Below are 14,296 nucleotides of genomic sequence, written 5' to 3'. Positions count from 1 at the left end.
ACTGGCTGGAGAACTGGGAAGGAGGAGGGATGGAGAGAGAGGAAAAGCAAGGGTTATTTTAAGTTAGAGAACTCAATGTTTATATTGCTGGTATAAGCTGCGCAAGCAAAATATGACGTGCTGTTCCTCCAATTTGCTCTCACTCCGACAATGGAGGAGGCCTAGGACAGAAAGGTCAGTGTGGGAATGGGAGGGTGAGTTAAAGTGTTTAGCAACCTGGAGATCAGGTAGGTTGAGGCGGACTGAGCGGAGGTGTTCAGCGAAATGATCACCAAGCCTGCACTAGGTCTCGCCGATATATAGGAGTCCACACCTGGAACAGCAGATACAGTAGATGAGGTTGGAGGAGGTGCAAGTGAACCTCTGCCTCACCTGAAAAGACTGTCAGGGTCCTTGGATAGAGTCGAGAGGGGAGATATAGGGTCAAATATTGCATCTCCTGCAGTTGCAGGGGGAAAGTACCTGGGGAGGGGGTAGTTTGGGTGGGAAGGGACGAGTTGGCCAGGGAGTTGCGGAGGGAACGGTCTCTGCAGAAACGGAAAGGGGTAGAGATGGGAAGATGTGGCTGGGATCCAGTTGGAGGTGGCGAAAATGTCGCAGGATTAAGTCCTGTGTGCGACAGCAGAAGGGGTGGAAGGTGACTCTACCCCTGTTACGACTGGGGGGGAGGGGGAGCAAGAGCGGTGCTGCAGGATATCCGGATATCAAATAGTATAGGCCAGCTTTGTTAAACCTTTCAGTGTCAGAACCAAAAAACAATAACTCAATCCCTTTTCAAGACCTGTTTTATGTTTAACCGTGGCAGGGTTTCGTAATTCTGCTCTTGGCAGTTTTGGGGACTGAATTTAGTGCTATGTTAAACACAGTTGATTATTAGAAGAGTAATCTGGAGGCTTAAACTAAAAGTCTAGCGATCCATGTTCAAATCCCACCATGTTAAGTGTGGAATTTAAATTGGATTTATGATCTGAAGTTAAGAAAAGAAATAGTAGTTAATAATAATGACACCAGAACTACTGACGTGAACAAACATAATTTAACGGCATGTTTAAATAAGGAGGAGGGAAGACGATGGCAAAGTAAGGAAACCTTGGATGACCAAAGACGTTGTAAATTTGGTCAAAAAGAGAAAGGAGCGCATGTAAGGTATAAACGGTTAGAATCAGATAGAACCTTTGAGGAATATAAAGAAAGAGGGAAAAAACTCAAGCAGCCAATTGGAAGGGCCAATATGGGCCACAAAATGGCCTTGGTGAATGAGATTAAAGAAAATCTTAAAGAATTTTATACCTATATTAAAAACAAGATGGTAACTAGGGAGAAGATAGGTAAACACTGATTTAGCTCCCAGCTTCTCCAGTCTAGTCTGGAGAAAAGACTGAAATCCCCCAGACCAGAATCACTTCAGTAAATCTCCTTTGACCCCCCTCGCTAAAGTCCTTAGGTTTTTCCTTGGGGATGGTGCCCAGAACTGTTAAAATACTCTATCATTTTATAAAGGCTCACTGTGGCTTCTATTTATAAAGCCCAAGGCCAGATATGCTTTGTTTAACAGTTTTTCAACCTATTTGCTGTTTTCAATGAATTATGGATGTATACCCTCATATCTCTCTGTACGTACCGCTTTTACAATTAGGCCCTCTCCTTTTTACTGCCTCCTCTCATTCTTCCAATCAAAATAGAGCTCTTCCCCAATTTCTCAGTATTAAACTACAGGTATTAAACTTCATCTGTCATCAATCTGCCTATCTTACAAGAAAAGTTTTTCACTAAGTTCCTCCCTGCTCACGGTCTCCTGTCATTTACAAAATTTAATATTAAATTAATTTATATCTATATATGAATATATATAAATATTCATATATATATATATATATATATATGAATTTATATATAAATATATAAATCATTTATATACATAATTATATATCATATAATATAATATGAGTCATTTCTTCTCCTTCTTCTTAAGCCCTTGGCTCCTCTAGGGAGCAAAGGCCATTGACAAATGTCCTCCACCTCACCCGCCCGGTCCTTCATTCTCGGTGGCGGCCGCCGCCACCGTATCCCTCTTTGTTTTCATTGGCCCACCCACCAGGTTGCTCGTCTGCCCACTCGTTCGACTCCGCAGCACATCCCGGGAGTCTTCTGCCTCATCCTCTGTATCGTGGATTCTCTGATCCTAGCCAGGCTGTGGAATTATGGCAGATGGCCTCCACAAATGAATCTGATGGATCTTAACACCATCTGGTAGTTTATGGATACCATGATTGAGGTTATGGAACATAACACAGTACAGCACAGGAAAAAGCCTTTCGCTGCACAAGAGTCTGTGCTGAACATGATGTCTAGACAAACTCTTACCTACCTGCACATAATCCATATCCCTCCATTCCCTATATATCCATGTATCAATTCAAAATCCTCTTAAACACCACTATTGTATCTGCCTCTGCCTCCATGACCACACCAGGCAGTGCCTGCCAGGCATTTACCACCCTCTGTGTAAAAAAACGTGCCTCGCACATCTGCTTTAACTTTGCCACTCTCGCCTTTAAGCTACGAACTATTTTAAATACTTCTATCAGGTTACCCCTCAATCTCCAGCATTTCAGAGAAAACATTCCTGTTCAACCTCGCCCTGTAGCTAATACCCTCTAATCTAGGCATCATTTTGGTAAACCTCCTCTGCACCCCTTCAACAGCCTCCATATCCTTCCTATAATGGGGTGACCAGAGTTGCATGAGATTCTCTAAAAGCAGCCTATAGCATCCTATAAAGCTACATTTTGACTTCCTGTCTTGTACACAGAATGCCTTGACCAATATGCTTTCTTTACCAGTCTATCTACTTGAGTTGCCACTTTCAAGGTGTTTAGGAACTTGGATCCTGAGATCTCTCTGTTCATCAACATCGTTAAGGGTCTTGCCACTAACTATATATTTTCCCCTTACATTCGCCTCCCGAAGCGCAACACCACCCATTTGTTTGTAATAAACTCCATTTGTAATTTCTCCACCAAATTCTGTAGCTGATCTATATCCTGCTGTGTTCGTTGACAGCCTTCCTTCTTATTTATTTGTATCCATTCAACAGAACTCCCATCATATTCCTGCAGAATATCCCATGGGTTATCTTAAAAAAATCCAGTGAGCTTAAAAGATCACTGGTCCAGAATTCTACCTGCTAGTCCATCAACTTGACCACTACAACATCTATGCCTTCACTCCATTTGCTATACCTGCATTCTAACTGTATCATTGTTCCTTTATTGCTGCTGGATCAAACTCCTGAAACAAAACACCTAATGACACCGTGGAAGTACTTCTATTATCAGAAACTGCACTGTTCAAAAGGGTAGGGTACAACCATTTCGGCAGCAATATGGGCAATAAATCCTAATCTACACAGCCCTAAATGAATTTAAAAAAAAATTTTTTTAGTTCCACAAGGACAAATTAAAAGCCTCTTAATTTTAAAAGTTAAGGCACAACAGCATAGACAGACAAGCCAAAACAGAGTTCTCCAATTTTCCTGGATCAGTGAGATATCAGTCTCAAATAGAAAATCTCAGTCATTATGGATTTCCAAGCTTTTATTCATCTTTATCCCAAGATAAATGCAAACTATGTTTAGAACATGTGGTGAAGTACTACCAATCCTCTCAACACCTTTTGAAAACTAATTCTGTTTTCTTTAAAGTATTTAGTTTAGTTTAATTTATTATTGTCACCTGTACTGAGATACAGCAAGAAGCTTTTATTTGCGTGCGATCCAGTCAAATAAAACATTATACATGAATATAATCAATCTGTCCATATGTACAGATAAAGGGAACAACATTTAATGCAAAGATATAACATTAACGTCTGATAAAGTCTATTTACAGATAGTTGTCCAAAGGTGTCCAATGAGGTAGATAGGAGATCAGGACGGTGCTCCAGCTGATGAGAGGACTGTTCAGTTGCCTGATAACAGCTGGGAAGAAATTGTTCCTGAATCTGGAGGTATGTGTTATCAAACATCTGTACCTCCTTCCTTGATGATACCTTTCCCAAACCAGGCTGTAATGCATCCCGATAAGATGCCTTTGAGCAGCAGACAGCACACCCAGATGGCTTTCTCATCGTAGCTGGGGACTTCAACCATGCTAACCTAAAAACTGTCATGCCTAAAATATACCAGCATGTTGATTTCCCAACACGAGAAAACAACACCTTGGACCTTGTTTACACGACCATCAAAGGAGCATACAAGGCTTCCCCCCTCCCTCACATCGGCCTCTCTGATCACCTCACTGTTCTGCTGAAACCGGCATACAGACCCCGGGTGAAAGTCACCAAACCGGTTTCAAAAGAGGTACGTGTGTGGTCAGAGGACAGCACAGCTGCACTCCAAAACTGCTTTGAGACTACAGACTGGGACATGTTCAAGCAGGCAGCAACATACAACAACACAACCAACATTCAGGAATACACAGAGACAGTTACAGGCAAATGCATTGATGATGTGACCCACACCAGAGCCATCACCATCCGGGCTAACCAGAAGCCATGGCTGACAGGGGAGGTCCATGGGCTGCTGAGGGTCCGCAACGTTGCCTTCAGAGAGGGCAATCCAGCCGGTCTCAGAGCAGCCAGGGCCAACCTTTCCAGTGGCATCAGGAAAGCCAAACAACACTACACCCGGCGCATCACAGCCCACTTCAGTGACAGCAGACACACGGAGCCTGTGGAAGGGTATTAGGACTATCACGGACTACAAACCCTTACCACAGACCTGTGACAGTGACACCTCTCTCCTGAACGACCTCAACGGCTTCTTCGCACGCTTTGAAGCACAGAGCAACACACCTGCGCAGAAAACAACTCCCCCCCCAACGACCAGGCTATTTGTCTGTCTCCAGGCAGTGTGAGGAGCACACTGTTAAGGATTAACACCCGAAAAGCTTCTGGACCTGACAACATTCCTGGTCGTGTGCTAAAAGACTGCGCAGCTGAGCTCACAGATGTCCTCACAGACATCTTCAACATCTCCCTGAGCCAGGCTGTTGTTCCCTCGTGCTTCAAAGAAACCACCATCATACCTGTGCCCAAGAAGTCTTCTCCATCCTGCTTCAACGACTACCGCCCTGTAGCGCTGACTTCAACCATCATGAAGTGCTTCGAGAGGCTGGTCATGAAGCAGATCAGATCCAACCTCCCCCCCTCCCTGGACCCGTTTCAGTTTGCATATCGAGCTAAGCGGTCCACTGAGGATGCCATCTCCTCTGCTCTACACCCAGCCCTCACCCACTTGGACACTAAAAATTCATATGTTAGGGTGCTGTTCATAGACTTTAGCTCAGCATTCAACACCATCATCCCCCAGCAGCTGGTTTGTAAACTAACAAATCTGGGCTTCAGCCCCCTTCTCTGCAACTGGCTGCTGGACTTCCTCACTGCCAGACCCCAGTCTGTACGGGTCGGCAGCAACACATCGGACACCATCACGCTGAGTACGGGGGCCCCACAAGGATGTGTGCTAAGCCCCCTGCTCTTCACCTTGCTGACCCACGACTGCACACCCACCCACAGCTCCAACCACTTCGTCAAGTTTGCGGACGACACAACCGTGGTGGGTCTCATCAGCAACAACGACGAGACCCACTACAGGAAGGAGGTGAACCAGCTGGCCGCGTGGTGCACAGACAACAATCTCTTCCTGAATGTGGAGAAAACAAAGGAGATTGTTGTCGACTTCAGGAGAACGCACACCCAACACCCCCACCCACTGACCATCAATGGTGCTGCTGTAGAGCAGGTGAGCAGCACCAAATTCCTGGGGGTGAACATCACCGAGGATCTCTCCTGGAGCAACAACACCACGTCCATCGCCAAGAAAGCCCAGCAGCGCCTCTACTTCCTCCGCAAACTGAAGAGAGCGGGAGCCCCCACACCCATCATGTACACTTTTTGCCGAGGCGCCATTGAGAGCATCCTCAGCAGCTGCATCACTGTGTGGTTCGGAAGCTGCACAGCCTCCAGCCGCAAGACCCTGCAGCGCATAGTGAACACTGCTGAGAGGATCACTGACGCCTCACTCCCAAAACTCCTGGTCCTTTACACCACCCGCCTCACCCGCAAAGCATTGAGCATTGTGGGTGACCCCTCCCATCCCTCCAACAGCCTCTTCACCCTCCTGCCTTCAGGGAGAAGGTTTCGCAGCCTGAGGTCGAGCACCACCCGACTAAAGAACAGTTTTTTCCACCAGGCTGTCAGGATGCTGAACTCTCTCCCCTCCCTTCCTCCTCTGCCCCCATTGGACCTGGACTTTAACACCCCACACACACGCACATCCAGCACCAGACACTTTTTTTAACGCTGCTATGGACAGGCTTTGCACTACTGTTCATTATTTTTTTTATTGTAATATATTCATCTTCATCTTTTTTTCATTGAAGTGACTATATTTTATATTGATTGTTGTTTGCTGTGCCTTTTTAATTTTGACTTAATTTAATGCACTTTATTCCTCGGGATTGTGGGAAACGGTATTTCGATTTTCTGTCTGTGTAAACTAACTGAAAATTGACAATAAAGTTGACTTTGACTTTGACTTGACATTGACATCTGTAGAAATTGGCAAGGGTTGTTGAGGACATGCCGAACTTCCTAAGCCTTCTAAGGAGGGAGACACTTTGGTGTATTTTCGGCCATAACTTTGATGTGGCTGGTTCAGGACAATAAGTGCAAAGCTCACGAGTTGTTAGACTACTTGAATGCCACGTTCATGTGAATAATCTTATATTTTGCTATTTCATTGTCGAAGCCTCAAACTGCTTAAGCAGCCACAATAATTGGAAAAAAATTGTAAAGCATGTGGTGGCTTTGGAGAGAGTGCAAAATAGATTTATCAGAATGCTGCTTGTATTAGGGGGCATTTGCTACAAACATTTTTTTTTTAAACTTTGGAGGTTGAGGGGAGATCGAATGAAAGTATATCAAATTATGAGAGGCATAGATGGGGTAGACATTTAGAAGCTTTTTCCCAGGGTAGCAATGACCAAAACTAGAGGACGGAGCTTTAAGGTAAGAGGGACAAAGTTTAAAGGAGATGTTCTGGCAAGTACTATTTTTTAAAAGAGTAATGGGAGATTGGAACATGCTTCCAGAGGTGGTGGGAGAGGCAGATACAATAGCGGTATTTGAGGTTTTTAGATAGTCACATAGATGGGGTAAATTTTTGCAAAGTAATTAAAAAGAAATTGAAATATCACATTTACACAAGTATTCAGACCCTTTGCTATGACACTCAAAATTGAGCTTGTTAATCCTGTTTCCATTGATTATCCTCGAGATGTTTCTGCAACTTGATTGGAGTCAACCAGTGGTAAATTAAATTGACTGGACATGATTTGGAAAGGCACAAACCTGTCGATACAAGGCCTCGTAGTTGACAGTGTAGGTCAGAGCAAAAAACAAGCCATGAAGGCGAAGGAATTGTCCGTAGACCTCCGAGAAAGGATTGTGCCGAGACACAGATCTGGGGAAGGGTATAAAACATTTTCTGCAACATTGCAGGTCCCAAAGACCCCAGTGGCCCACGTCATTCTTAAATGGAAGAACTTTGGAACCACCAGGACTCTTCATAGAGTAATCAGGGGAGAAGGGCATTGGTCAGGGAGGTGATCAAGAACCCGATGGTAACTCTTACAGAGCTCCAGAATTCCTCTGTGGAGATGGGAGAACCTTCCAGAAGGACAACTATATCTGCAGCACTCAACCAATCAGGCCTTTATGGTAGAGTGGCCAGACAGAAGCCACTCCTCAGTAAAAGGCACATGACAGCCCACTTGGAGTTTGCCCAAAGGCACCTAAAGGACTCTCAGACCATGGGAAACAAGATTCTCTGGTCTGATGAAACCAAGATTGAACTCTTTGGCCTGAATGCCAAGCGTCTGAATGTCACGTCTGGAGGAAACCTGGCACCATACTTACGGTGAAGCATGGTGGTGGCAGCATCATGCTGTGGGGATGTTTTTCAACGGCAGGAATGGGGAGACTAGTCAGGATCGAGGGAAAGATGAACGGAGCAAAGTACAGAGAGATCCTTGATGAAAACCTGCTCCAGAGCGTTCTGGACCTCAGACTGGGGTGGAGGTTCACCTTCCAACAGGACAACGACACTAAGCACACAGCCAAGACAACGCAGGAGTGGCTTTATGAAAAAGTCTATGAATGTCCTTGAGTGGCCTAGCCAGAGCCCAGACTTTAACCCGATCGAACATCTCTGGAGGGACCTGAAAATAGCTGTGCATCAACGCTCCGCATCCCTGACAGAGCTTGAGCGGATCTGCAGAGAAGAATGGGAGAAATTACCCAAATACAGGTGTGCCAAGCTTGTGGCGTCATAACCAAGAAGACCTGAGACTGTAATCGCTGCCAAAGGTGCCTCAACAAAGCACTGAGTAAAAATTCTGAATACTTATGTAAATGTGATATTTCAGTTATTTCTTTTTAATTACTTTGCAAAAATTTCTAAACACCTGTTTTCACTTTTTTTATAATGGGGTACTGTGTGTAGATTGATGATTAAAAAAAAAAGAATTTAATCAATTTTGAAATAAGGCTGTAACATAACAAAACGTGGATAAAGTGAAGTGTCTGAATACTTTCTGAATGCACTGTATGCGACGGCTGATGGGGTGGAAGGGAGACTCTGTCTTTGTTATGAATGGGGGGATGGGGAGCAAGAGTGGAGCTGCGGGATATCGAAGAGACCCTAGTGTGAGCTTCAGCTATAATGGAAGAGGGGAACTCCCGTTCCCTAAAGAATGAAGAAATCTCCAATGACCTGGTATGGGACTCCTCATCCTGGGCGCAGATGCGGCGTAGACGGAGGAATTGGGAGTAGCGGATGGAGTCTCTACAGGAAGCAGGATGGGAAGAAGTGTATTCTAGATAGCTATGGGAGTCGGTGGGTTTGCAATAGATGTCAGGATAGTCTGTCTCCCGTGATGGAGACGGTGAGATCTAGAAACGGTAGGGAAATGTCAGAGATGGTCCAAGTGAATTCGAGTGCAGGATGGAAATTAGTCGTGAAGTTGATGGTCGGCGAGTTCTGCATGGATGCAGGAGGTAGCACCGATGCAGTCGTCAATGTAGCGGAGGTAGAGTTCGGAGATAGGGCCAGTGTACGCCTGTGGTGAACAGTGATTGTTCGACAAACCCTACAAAGAGGCAAGCATAGCTGGGGCCCATGCGAGTGCCCATAGCTATGCCTTGGATTTAGAGGAAGTGGAAGGAGTCAAAAGAGAAGCTGTTGAGGGCAAGGACCAGCTCTGCTAGGCGGAGGAGAGTGTTAGTAGACGGAAATTGGCTGGTTCTGCGGTCGAGGAAGAAACGGAGAGCTTTAAGATCTTCCTGGTGGGGTGTGGAGGTGTCAAGTGACTGAACATCCACAGTAAAGATGAGGTAGTGGTGGCCTGGAAAACGGAAGTCATTGAAGAGACGAAGCGTGTGAGGCGTCTTGGACATAGGTAGGGAGGGATTGGACCAGGGGGTTCGAATGGAGTCGAGGTATGTGGAAATTAATTCAGTGGGACATGAACAAGCAGAAACAATGGGTCTGCCAGGACAGTTCTGTTTATGTATTTTGTGGTTGAGTGAGGCCCGGAGCTGTCGGAGTGTCAGATCGAGGGCCTTTTTGTGCCAGCACATCGCAGCCAGTGCAGAACTCTGGGCACAGAATGAGAACTATTGTGAAAAATGCAGATTGACTGTCAGAACCTGTAGTCCTGGTTGGGTCTGAACTGGGAGGTCTGGAATCGGAGCTGGAATCCACGATGTAAAAGATGGAAGCGCAGGCAAGTACAAACGTGGCTGTGGTAACAGGTCTGGGTTAAGACGTGGTCGTAGAGTCGGGGGGCAGGAGGAATCACAGAGGGAGAGCAGTGAGAGAGGATGTTGCTGAACTCTCGTCGGAGAGGAGAACTTCTTCAAAGTAGACCCACCTTAAGGAGATTCCACAGTGGAACAGACAAAATGTGTAGGATAGAACTGCAGATGCTGGTTTAAATTGAAGGGAGACACTAACTGCTGGAATAACTCAGCGGGACAGGCAGCATCTCTGGAGAGAAGGAATTGGGTGGTTTCGGGTCGAGACCCTTCTTCAGACTGATGTTGGGGGAGTGGGCAGTAGAGAGATAAAATGTAGTCGGAGACAGTAAGACTGGTAGGAGAACTGGGAAGGGGAGGGGATGGAGAGAGAGAGGGAAAGCGAGGGCTACTTGAAGTTAGAGAATTCAATGTTCTCAGTGGAATTCAGTGAAGTCAATGGAGGGATATGTGCGGACAGATGAAATTAGTTTATCTTGGCATTATGTTTGCCACATGTGGGCTGAAGGGCTGTTCCTGTCCTGTACTTTTTTCTATGTGCTAAGTAAATTCGAGAATTGCCTGGCTTGCATGTTTAGCACTAATCTAGCAGTCTTTTATCCAATAAAGGAATTAACTTTTTAACCTAATTGCATCTTTCTCCAAATATCACATTTATTATCGCTTGCAGCACTGCACGACAGAAATAAATCAGGCTTTCACATCTGTTCTGAATAGAAGCCGCATGGTCCCTTCATGGCAATGCAAAGCATACAAAGAATAATTTAATGTTTTACAATGTTTTTTTTATTTGCAATTGCTCTTTGAAATATAACCATATTTCAGACCAAAGGGTTAAAAAAAAGTTTAAAATTGAAACGATAAAAATTAGATGCATTTTCAATTTTCATCACACTATAATTCACTGCAAAGTCTAACAAATGGGATATAAATTGTAAACCTTGCCATTATAGCAAGCATATGTGATATACTTTTAAGGAAACAGGGATACAGAGGAAATGGAATCTCAGTGCTGTAAATATTCCACCTTGGTGTAAAGCATACATGAGAATGTTCACAGCTGAACGATGGGATAATATTCTAATAATAGGCACGTTACACAAATAATTTGTCCAAGAAAATTAAATGACTTGCATCAATAGCTGCTTGGCGTCTGTATGCAGAATTAGCCACAACAAACAGCTGTTGAGACGAGAAATAAAAAATATTTTATACTATCTGTGCACTGTGTTTGGAATAGGAGAATTTTAGTGTGGGAAAACTATTTTCATCTCTTTGACTCCTGCTCAAGTGGTCAAAGAGCAATTTAAGGCAATGGAGCTATGTGAATTATTCCTATGAGAAAGTATTTTTTTGCAGTGTAGTCATTGAGTTTGAAAATAATGGATATCAAATATTAAGTTAATGAGACAGAGAAGATGCCCTTTTAAGGAAAAACCCTGCACAATTTCTAAATGCTCTACTAGTTCCACAACTGAACTGAAATATTGAACTGATTCACTGATGGCTGGAATAATTTTACATAACTGTCATTTACAGTCACTCACTTAAGTTATGGGGAGCAAAGTCCCACAGCTGTTTTATTGGAGTCTTAGTCTGTTGGCAGTGACAATTATGATTTAATTTTTTTTTTTAAATGGTTATTAAATTAGTGACATAAAAAATAGAAATGTTTAGCTCTCTATTAAAATTTAAATTGTTAATTGAAAATGGTCCCTTTTACATGACAATTATCACCAGTGGAATGATAAACATGTTTGTTGCAAAGAAAAGAATTCAAAGGTTATTGAAGGCTGCAGTATGAAACTAGCTGCTCTGAGCTGTGTCAGCAGTACGCCTACCGTAAATGGTCAGACTGCCAGTTACAGTGGGCCCATGAGAACCCTGTTTCAACAGTTAGCCGGGATGTTGTTTATGAAACCAGTATACACTGCCTATCGTTGCATTAATTCATGCATATGGATTATGTTTGAGTATTTTAAAGATAATAGACAATAGACAATAGGTGCCCTTCATGCTAGCACCGCCATTCAATGTGGTCATGGCTGATCATTCACAATCAGTGCCCCGTTCCTGCCCTCTCCCCATACCCCCTGACTCTGCTATCATTAAGAGCTCTATCTAGCTCTCTCTTGAAAACATCCAGAGAATTGGCTTCCACTGCCTTCTGAGGTAGAGAATTCCACAGATTTACAACATACAACAATATGATAAAATTTATAAAGCAAGTCTCCCTTTGTCTTTATGATAATAATCCACTCACTCCCAGTTTGTAGATTTTGGGTAATGACTAAATTAGGCGTGACTGTCATCCCCCCATGGATACATAACTGGAATCTCACTACATGCATCACACTCAAACAATGAGCACCAGGTGAGGAGATATATTATGCTTGTGGAACTTTAGCACACATTGTTTTCAGCTTTCAAGGGGAGATGAACACAACATCAACTGAAGACATAAATCAGAATCTTCAACTTTGGTAGCACAAATATTTGGTTCAGACCCAGACCCAAGGAGACTGAGCTCAAGGATTGTGTTGCCTCCCTGGTGCCAGGGTCCAAGATGTCTCAGACCGATTGCAAGATATCCTCAAGAGGGAAGGGGAGCAGCCGGAAGTAGTTGTGCACATAGGCACCAACGACATAGGTAAGAAGAGCAAGGAGGTTCTGCAATGCATGTATAGAGAATTAGGTAGGAGGCTGAAAAGCAGGACCTCCAGGGTAGTTATATCTGGTTTGCTTCCAGTACCTTGGGCTAGTGAGTGTAGGAACAGAGAGATAGGGAAGCTGAATGTGTGGCTTAGGAGTTGGTGCTGAGGGCAGGGATTTAGATTTCTCGATCATTGGGATCTCTTCTGGAGCAGGAGTGACACGTGCAAAAGGGACGGGTTGCACCTGCTGATGATACTTTAACTTAAGACTTGATCAATATCAGGCGAGTATAGTCTTACTGGCTGGACACCAGTACACAAGCTTTGGAAGATGATATGCTTCATTGTATTAAGCAGAAAACAGGTTGAGATCAACAGACAATAAAATATGACTTTGTGGGAGCAGTTTTAATACAGTAGCAGATCTGAAATGCGATTAGAGACTGAAATATCAAATGGTGATATAGGAGGTATGATGATGAATAGAAAGGGAGGTTGGAGATGAGATGGTAGTTTCCAATAATGAAGTGGATCAAAGGTTTTTGTTTGAAAGAAAGGGATGATGATAATGACAGATAGGGTTTAGAAAGTGGCAAGAAGAGATAACCATTAACAGTATCAGCTATTTGGGCAAATTGGGTAAAAACCAGTTCAATGGAAATAGTGTTGAGGAAGGCAGTAGAGAGTCGGGGGTCGCGGGAGCAGCGGGGGTCGAGGGAGCAGCGGGGGTCGAGGGAGCAGCGGGGGTCGAGGGAGCAGCGGGGGCGCGGGGAGGGTGTCATAGGGTCCGGTGAAGGAGCGCCGCCACCTGCGGGGCTGCTCACTCCCCCCTCTCTCTCTCACACCAGCAAGATCTGTGCCGCTCCTCCACTCTCTTCCCCGGCCCCGTCTCCTTCTAGCGCAGCGAAATAAGAACAAACACGTGTTGTAGTTGTTGTTCAGAAGCCCCGGGGTGAGCGGCGGCGGCAAGGAGGGAAAAATAGACAACAAAGACAAACATGTCTAACAATTCTGTCTGAATTGTCTGATCAGTCTGAAGAAGGGGCTCGACCCGAGACATCACCCATTCCTTCTCTCCTGAGATGCTGTCTGACCTGCTGAGTTACTCCAGCATTTTGTGAATAAATACCTTCGATTTGTACCAGCATCTGCAGTTATTTTCTTACACAACATGACTTACAATGTTTCCCGACTTTTAATAAAAATACGCATTATAAACGATGAAAAAACGTCACATTACTCTGCATGAATTAATACTTTTATCATAAAAAGTGAATTTTCAAGGACTTTCAAGGACCTATGATAAATCCAAGGACTTAAGGCATTGAAAAACAGTTTCAAATTCAACCTACCATTCCTATCAATTGCCACACTTACAAATCTCAGATTTATTCATGACACTGCATTATAATATATTTACACCATATCAGAATGCCAATAGAAGGGGAAAAAAATATAACTTACCACCGCACTTTAAATGAAGAAATAACACTGTTGAGTTGCAGGTCCTTCTTTTGAACCACTTCACTAGCTATCGAACTTTCTCGAATGCATTGGACCTTAAACCAAGAGAAACAATTCTACATTATTGAACACTGCCAAGACATCCACTCACTACCAAGCACAATAGAATACATTAGAAATCTGCATCTTTGTAATGGTTGCATTGTTCAACTGTGGAATCTGTAACAGGCCACTTTTCTGAATTGGAGGTTCTGTTCCAATTAATTTTTTTTAAAGGCAGATTGTCCAATAGCACGAGT

General features: G+C 44.0%; 1 protein-coding gene across 3 annotated transcripts in view; it reads right to left on the bottom strand.

Moving 5' to 3' along the window:
* The window catches only part of gjc2 (gap junction protein gamma 2), an 86,077-nt gene that overhangs the window by 52,434 nt on the left and 19,347 nt on the right, over positions 1-14,296 (bottom strand). The window contains exon 2 of one of the 3 annotated variants that reach the window (XM_078424085.1): positions 13,998-14,092. The gene's annotated coding sequence lies outside the window, so the exon portion shown is untranslated. Of the gene's footprint in view, positions 1-13,997; positions 14,126-14,296 lie in introns of those variants that run through there. The other 2 variants (XM_078424079.1, XM_078424090.1) reach the window with 2 other exon arrangements.

This window comes from Rhinoraja longicauda, chromosome 2, assembly GCF_053455715.1.
Source record: "Rhinoraja longicauda isolate Sanriku21f chromosome 2, sRhiLon1.1, whole genome shotgun sequence".
In the NCBI taxonomy this organism is placed as follows: Eukaryota; Metazoa; Chordata; class Chondrichthyes; order Rajiformes; family Arhynchobatidae; genus Rhinoraja; species Rhinoraja longicauda.
Note: the sequence above shows the minus strand (reverse complement) of the source record. Positions and strands in the feature narration are given on the sequence as shown.